Below are 9,183 nucleotides of genomic sequence, written 5' to 3'. Positions count from 1 at the left end.
TAGAGCAGATTTCATCTTGCTCAATTGATACTGATATTTTGAACTGATATACATAGGTGACAATAGATATAACTGAAGGCTGATTTGAACATGTAAGCATATATACTCTACACGTGCAAGCAGACTCATGGTAATGACCACTAATGACTACAAATAACTCTATAAATATGTGCGGGTATAATATTTTGAAATAATTCCACCCTATGGATCCTAAAGTTGGAAAGCCATGGAAACTTTGACCAATTTTGTATCTATATTATATACACACTAACATAAAGCAGCCAATTTTAAAATGCATTTAAAGAATTTGATTCAAAGTGTCTACCAGGTATACCTCAATTATAGATATTGCATATATATCAGAATAGGCCATTTGTAAAAAGTGGATTTTTGGACAATGAGATACAATTAATAAAATCCAATGACATATTGGATTTTATTTGCTAAAAAAGTTAGAAATTGCTATGAATTACTTTTTACAGTTTTAGAATCATTTCTATTCACCAATTTACATAGGTGTCTTCCACTACTTCTACATGTTTTCATAAATGTCCCCATAAATAATACAGTAAAGGAATCAACATGACAATAAATAGGACCAACTGAAAGAAAACAGTATACATAATCCTACATTTTAAATTGTCATATTAGTGTTAAAGTATAATGAAAACCAAAGTTGAAGTGTTCCTTTATAATGCAGGAGGATAAAATATTTTGTTTTATGTTAACCTTGCCTCTCTCCTACAGCTCTTTAAGAAGGAAAGTAATACATTCCTAGTCCATTATAGATGACTACAACTGCTTTTCCATGTTTTGTGACTGTCTTGATGCAATCTTGAAGTACCTTAAGATGAGCATAAACACAACAATTGTAACTGAAAAAAGTACATTTACTGGAAAAGATTTGAAATTTGCTGTATATTGTTTTCCATCCTCAACCAGACACCAAAATGTGTATAAAAACACTTAACCAAATGGTCTCATAGCTCAGGGGTAAGAGCACTGGTCTTGTAAACCAGGTGTCATGAGTTCACTGGGGCATTCATGAGTTCACTGGGGCCTAATGCTTCATTGTTGTTACAGCTGCTAAAACTTAAGATGCAGCACCCTATATTGCAATACTCTGCTTTAGTACACTAAATGAAAAGATGATGAATATACACACTTGTATAGCCAAATTAGAAAGAGACATATCACATTCAGTCTAATCTATTGACTGGTTTCAAGAAAATATTTGTGTTATCTTTTATTGGACCAATTTCCTTCAAACTGATACTCCTAACATGGTTATTCACTATCATTATAAAATTAATATAAAAGATTTCCAATTATTTTAATTTAAAAAGAGCATTAAAGCACATATCAAGATGCATTGCATAGAGCAGATTTCATTTTGCTCAATTGATACCGATATTTTGAACTGATACATAGGTGCCAATAGATATAACTGAAGGCAGATTTGAACATATAAGCATATATACTCTGCACCTGCAAGCAGACTCAGGGTAATGACCAGTAATGACTTCAAATAACTCTATAAAGATGTCCGGCTATAACATTTTGAAATGATTCCACCCTATGGATCCTAAAGTTGGAAAGCCATGGAAAGTATGACCAATTTTGTATCTGTATTATATACACTCCACACTAACATAAGAAAGCTCATTTTAAAATGCATTTAAATAATTTGATTCAAAGTGTCTACATTTGTAAAAAGTGGATTTTAGGACAAAGAGATATAATTAATAAAATCCAATGAGATATTGTATTTTATTTGCTAAAAAAAGTTAGAATTTAATTACTTTTTACAGTTGTAGAATCATTTCTATTCACCAATTTACATAGGTGTCTTCCACTACTTCTACATGTTTTCATAAATGTCCCCATAAATAATACAGTAAAGGAGTCAACATGACAATAAATAGGACCAACTGAAAGAAAACAGTATACATAAGCCTACATTTTAAATTGTCATATTAGTGTTAAAGTATAATGAAAACCAAAGATGAAGTGTTCCTTTATAAAGCAGGAGGATAAAATATTTTGTTTTATGTTAACCTGGCCTCTCTCCTACAGCTCTTTAAGAAGCAAAGTAATACATTCCTAGTCCATTATAGACGACTACAACTACTTTGCCAATTTTATGTGACTGTCTTGATACAATCTTGAAGTACCTTAAGATGACCATAAACACAACAATTGTAATTGAAAAAAGTACATTTACCCGAAAAGATTTGAAATTTGATGTATATTGTTTTCCATCCTCAACCAGAAACCAAAATGTGTATAACAACACTTAACCAAATGGCTCCATAGCTCAGGGGTTAGAGCACTGGTCTCGTAAACCAGGTGTCATGAGTTCAACTCTCACTGGGGCCTAATTCTTCTTTATTGTTACAGCTGCTAAAACTTAATTTGCAGCATCCTATATTGCAATACTCTGCTTTAGTATGATAAATGAGAAGATGATGAATACACACACTTGTATAGCCAAATTGGCAAGACACTTATCACATTCAGTCTAATCTATTGACTAGTTTCAAGAGCATAGCTGAAAATATTTGTGTAATCTTTTATTGGATCAATTTCCTTCAAACTGATATTGCCAGCATGGTTATTCACCATCATTGTAAAATTAATATTAAAGATTTCCAATTATTTTAATTTAAAAAGAGCATTTAAAGCACATATCAACATGCATTGCATAGAGCAGATTTCATCTTGCTCAATTGATACTGATATTTTGAACTGATATACATAGGTGACAATAGATATAACTGAAGGCTGATTTGAACATGTAAGCATATATACTCTACACGTGCAAGCAGACTCATGGTAATGACCACTAATGACTACAAATAACTCTATAAATATGTGCGGGTATAATATTTTGAAATAATTCCACCCTATGGATCCTAAAGTTGGAAAGCCATGGAAACTTTGACCAATTTTGTATCTATATTATATACACACTAACATAAAACAGCCAATTTTAAAATGCATTTAAAGAATTTGATTCAAAGTGTCTACCAGGTATACCTCAATTATAGATATTGCATATATATCAGAATAGGCCATTTGTAAAAAGTGGATTTTTGGACAATGAGATACAATTAATAAAATCCAATGACATATTGGATTTTATTTGCTAAAAAAGTTAGAAATTGCTATGAATTACTTTTTACAGTTTTAGAATCATTTCTATTCACCAATTTACATAGGTGTCTTCCACTACTTCTACATGTTTTCATAAATGTCCCCATAAATAATACAGTAAAGGAATCAACATCACAATAAATAGGACCAACTGAAAGAAAACAGTATACATAATCCTACATTTTAAATTGTCATATTAGTGTTAAAGTATAATGAAAACCAAAGTTGAAGTGTTCCTTTATAAGGCAGGAGGATAAAATATTTTGTTTTATGTTAACCTTGCCTTTCTCCTACAGCTCTTTAAGAAGGAAAGTAATACATTCCTAGTCCATTATAGATGACTACAACTGCTTTTCCAAGTTTTGTGACTGTCTTGATGCAATCTTGAAGTACCTTAAGATGACCATAAACACAACAATTGTAACTGAAAAAAGTACATTTACTGGAAAAGATTTGAAATTTGCTGTATATTGTTTTCCATCCTCAACCAGACACCAAAATGTGTATAAAAACACTTAACCAAATGGTCTCATAGCTCAGGGGTAAGAGCACTGGTCTTGTAAATCAGGTGTCATGAGTTCACTGGGGCATTCATGAGTTCACTGGGGCCTAATGCTTCATTGTTGTTACAGCTGCTAAAACTTAAGATGCAGCACCCTATATTGCAATACTCTGCTTTAGTACACTAAATGAAAAGATGATGAATATACACACTTGTATAGCCAAAATAGAAAGAGACATATCACATTCAGTCTAATCTATTGACTGGTTTCAAGAAAATATTTGTGTTATCTTTTATTGGACCAATTTACTTCAAACTGATACTCCTTACATGGTTATTCACTATCATTATCAAATTAATATAAAAGATTTCCAATTATTTTACTTTAAAAAGAGCATTAAAGCACATATCAAGATGCATTGTATAGAGCAGATTTCATTTTGCTCAATTGATACCGATATTTTGAACTGATACATAGGTGCCAATAGATATAACTGAAGGCAGATTTGAACATATAAGCATATATACTCTGCACCTGCAAGCAGACTCAGGGTAATGACCAGTAATGACTTCAAATAACTCTATAAAGATGTCCGGCTCTAACATTTTGAAATGATTCCACCCAATGGATCCTAAAGTTGGAAAGCCATGGAAAGTATGACCAATTTTGTATCTGTATTATATACACTCCACACTAACATAAGAAAGCTCATTTTAAAATGCATTTAAATAATTTGATTCAAAGTGTCTACATTTGTAAAAAGTGGATTTTTGGACAAAGAGATATAATTAATAAAATCCAATGAGATATTGTATTTTATTTGCTAAAAAAAGTTAGAATTTAATTACTTTTTACAGTTGTAGAATCATTTCTATTCACCAATTTACATAGGTGTCTTCCACTACTTCTACATGTTTTCATAAATGTCCCCATAAATAATACAGTAAAGGAGTCAACATGACAATTAATAGGACCAACTGAAAGAAAACAGTATACATAAGCCTACATTTTAAATTGTCATATTAGTGTTAAAGTATAATGAAAACCAAAGTTGAAGTGTTCCTTTATAAAGCAGGAGGATAAAATATTTTGTTTTATGTTAACCTGGCCTCTCTCCTACAGCTCTTTAAGAAGCAAAGTAATACATTCCTAGTCCATTATAGACGACTACAACTACTTTGCCAATTTTATGTGACTGTCTTGATACAATCTTGAAGTACCTTAAGATGACCATAAACACAACAATTGTAATTGAAAAAAGTACATTTACCCGAAAAGATTTGAAATTTGATGTATATTGTTTTCCATCCTCAACCAGAAACCAAAATGTGTATAACAACACTTAACCAAATGGCTCCATAACTCAGGGGTTAGAGCACTGGTCTCGTAAACCAGGTGTCATGAGTTCAACTCTCACTGGGGCCTAATTCTTCTTTATTGTTACAGCTGCTAAAACTTAATTTGCAGCACCCTATATTGCAATACTCTGCTTTAGTATGCTAAATGAGAAGATGATGAATACACACACTTGTATAGCCAAATTGGAAAGACACTTATCACATTCAGTCTAATCTATTGACTAGTTTCAAGAGCATAGTTGAAAATATTTGTGTAATCTTTTATTGGATCAATTTCCTTCAAACTGATACTGCCAGCATGGTTATTCACCATCATTGTAAAATTAATATTAAAGATTTCCAATTATTTTAATTTAAAAAGAGCATTTAAAGTACATATCAACATGCATTGCATAGAGCAGATTTCATTTTGCTCAATTGATACTGATATTTTGAACTGATATACATAGGTGACAATAGATATAACTGAAGGCTGATTTGAACATGTAAGCATATATACTCTACACGTGCAAGCAGACTCATGGTAATGACCACTAATGACTACAAATAACTCTATAAATATGTGCGGCTATAATATTTTGAAATAATTCCACCCTATGGATCCTAAAGTTGGAAAGCCATGGAAACTTTGACCAATTTTGTATCTATATTATATACACACTAACATAAAACAGCCAATTTTAAAATGCATTTAAACAATTTGATTCAAAGTGTCTACCAGGTATACCTCAATTATAGATATTGCATATATATCAGAATAGGCCATTTGTAAAAAGTGGATTTTTGGACAATGAGATACAATTAATAAAATCCAATGACATATTGGATTTTATTTGCTAAAAAAGTTAGAAATTGCTATGAATTACTTTTTACAGTTTTAGAATCATTTCTATTCACCAATTTACATAGGTGTCTTCCACTACTTCTACATGTTTTCATAAATGTTCCCATAAATAATACAGTAAAGGAATCAACATCACAATAAATAGGACCAACTGAAAGAAAACAGTATACATAATCCTACATTTTAAATTGTCATATTAGTGTTAAAGTATAATGAAAACCAAAGTTAAAGTGTTCCTTTATAAGGCAGGAGGATAAAATATTTTGTTTTATGTTAACCTGGCCTCTCTCCTACAGCTCTTTAAGAAGGAAAGTAATACATTCCTAGTCCATTATAGACGACTACAACTACTTTTCCAAGTTTTGTGACTGTCTTGATGCAATCTTGAAGTACCTTAAGATGACCATAAACACAACAATTGTAACTGAAAAAAGTACATTTACTGGAAAAGATTTGAAATTTGCTGTATATTGTTTTCCATCCTCAACCAGACACCAAAATGTGTATAAAAACACTTAACCAAATGGTCTCATAGCTCAGGGGTTAGAGCACTGGTCTTGTAATCCAGGTGTCATGAGTTCACTGGGGCCTAATGCTTCATTGTTGTTACAGCTGCTAAAACTTAAGATGCAGCACCCTATATTGCAATACTCTGCTTTAGTACACTAAATGAAAAGATGATGAATATACACACTTGTATAGCCAAATTAGAAAGAGACATATCACATTCAGTCTAATCTATTGACTGGTTTCAAGAAAATATTTGTGTTATCTTTTATTGGACCAATTTCCTTCAAACTGATACTCCTAACATGGTTATTCACTATCATTATAAAATTAATATAAAAGATTTCCAATTATTTTACTTTAAAAAGAGCATTAAAGCACATATCAAGATGCATTGCATAGAGCAGATTTTATTTTGCTCAATTGATACCGATATTTTGAACTGATACATAGGTGCCAATAGATATAACTGAAGGCAGATTTGAACATATAAGCATATATACTCTACACCTGCAAGCAGACTCAGGGTAATGACCAGTAATGACTTTAAATAACTCTATAAAGATGTCCGGCTATAACATTTTGAAATAATTCCACCCTATGGATCCTAAAGTTGGAAAGCCATGGAAAGTATGACCAATTTTGTATCTGTATTATATACACTCCACACTAACATAAGAAAGCTCATTTTAAAATGCATTTAAATAATTTGATTCAAAGTGTCTACATTTGTAAAAAGTGGATTTTTGGACAAAGAGATATAATTAATAAAATCCAATGAGATATTGTATTTTATTTGCTAAAAAAAGTTAGAATTTAATTACTTTTTACAGTTGTAGAATCATTTCTATTCACCAATTTACATAGGTGTCTTCCACTACTTCTACATGTTTTCATAAATGTCCCCATAAATAATACAGTAAAGGAGTCAACATGACAAAAAATAGGACCAACTGAAAGAAAACAGTATACATAAGCCTACATTTTAAATTGTCATATTAGTGTTAAAGTATAATGAAAACCAAAGTTGAAGTGTTCCTTTATAAAGCAGGAGGATAAAATATTTTGTTTTATGTTAACCTGGCCTCTCTCCTACAGCTCTTTAAGAAGCAAAGTAATACATTCCTAGTCCATTATAGACGACTACAACTACTTTGCCAATTTTATGTGACTGTCTTGATACAATCTTGAAGTACCTTAAGATGACCATAAACACAACAATTGTAATTGAAAAAAGTACATTTACCCGAAAAGATTTGAAATTTGATGTATATTGTTTTCCATCCTCAACCAGAAACCAAAATGTGTATAACAACACTTAACCAAATGGCTCCATAACTCAGGGGTTAGAGCACTGGTCTCGTAATCCAGGTGTCATGAGTTCAACTCTCACTGGGGCCTAATTCTTCTTTATTGTTACAGCTGCTAAAACTTAATTTGCAGCACCCTATATTGCAATACTCTGCTTTAGTATGCTAAATGAGAAGATGATGAATACACACACTTGTATAGCCAAATTGGAAAGACACTTATCACATTCAGTCTAATCTATTGACTAGTTTCAAGAGCATAGTTGAAAATATTTGTGTAATCTTTTATTGGATCAATTTCCTTCAAACTGATACTGCCAGCATGGTTATTCACCATCATTGTAAAATTAATATTAAAGATTTCCAATTATTTTAATTTAAAAAGAGCATTTAAAGTACATATCAACATGCATTGCCTAGAGCAGATTTCATTTTGCTCAATTGATACTGATATTTTGAACTGATATAGATAGGTGACAATAGATATAACTGAAGGCTGATTTGAACATGTAAGCATATATACTCTACACGTGTAAGCAGACTCATGGTAATGACCACTAATGACTACAAATAACTCTATAAATATGTGCGGCTATAATATTTTGAAATAATTCCACCCTATGGATCCTAAAGTTGGAAAGCCATGGAAACTTTGACCAATTTTGTATCTATATTATATACACACTAACATAAAACAGCCAATTTTAAAATGCATTTAAACAATTTGATTCAAAGTGTCTACCAGGTATACCTCAATTATAGATATTGCATATATATCAGAATAGGCCATTTGTAAAAAGTGGATTTTTGGACAATGAGATACAATTAATAAAATCCAATGACATATTGGATTTTATTTGCTAAAAAGTTAGAAATTGCTATGAATTACTTTTTACAGTTTTAGAATCATTTCTATTCACCAATTTACATAGGTGTCTTCCACTACTTCTACATGTTTTCATAAATGTCCCCATAAATAATACAGTAAAGGAATCAGCATCACAATAAATAGGACCAACTGAAAGAAAACAGTATACATAATCCTACATTTTAAATTGTCATATTAGTGTTAAAGTATAATGAAAACCAAAGTTAAAGTGTTCCTTTATAAGGCAGGAGGATAAAATATTTTGTTTTATGTTAACCTGGCCTCTCTCCTACAGCTCTTTAAGAAGGAAAGTAATACATTCCTAGTCCATTATAGACGACTACAACTACTTTTCCAAGTTTTGTGACTGTCTTGATGCAATCTTGAAGTACCTTAAGATGACCATAAACACAACAATTGTAACTGAAAAAAGTACATTTACTGGAAAAGATTTGAAATTTGCTGTATATTGTTTTCCATCCTCAACCAGACACCAAAATGTGTCTAAAAACACTTAACCAAATGGTCTCATAGCTCAGGGGTTAGAGCACTGGTCTTGTAATCCAGGTGTCATGAGTTCACTGGGGCCTAATGCTTCATTGTTGTTACAGCTGCTAAAACTTAAGATGCAGCACCC

General features: G+C 31.4%; 2 non-coding genes across 2 annotated transcripts; both read left to right on the top strand.

Annotated features, from left to right (window-relative positions):
• Positions 1 to 2,306: 2,306 nt before the first annotated feature.
• Positions 2,307 to 2,379, top strand: TRNAT-CGU (transfer RNA threonine (anticodon CGU)). The gene has a single exon. It is a non-coding gene; the product is annotated as a tRNA-Thr (tRNA).
• Positions 2,380 to 5,011: 2,632 nt separating this feature from the next.
• TRNAT-CGU (transfer RNA threonine (anticodon CGU)) lies at positions 5,012 to 5,084 on the top strand. Its single transcript has one exon. It is a non-coding gene; the product is annotated as a tRNA-Thr (tRNA).
• The last annotated feature ends 4,099 nt before the right edge of the window (positions 5,085 to 9,183 follow it).

This window comes from Taudactylus pleione, unplaced genomic scaffold, assembly GCF_031769625.1.
Source record: "Taudactylus pleione unplaced genomic scaffold, aTauple2 ptg000109l, whole genome shotgun sequence".
NCBI lineage: Eukaryota > Metazoa > Chordata > Amphibia > Anura > Myobatrachidae > Taudactylus > Taudactylus pleione.
The sequence above is the reverse complement of the archived record's forward strand: the minus strand, read 5'-3'. Positions and strand labels throughout refer to the sequence as shown.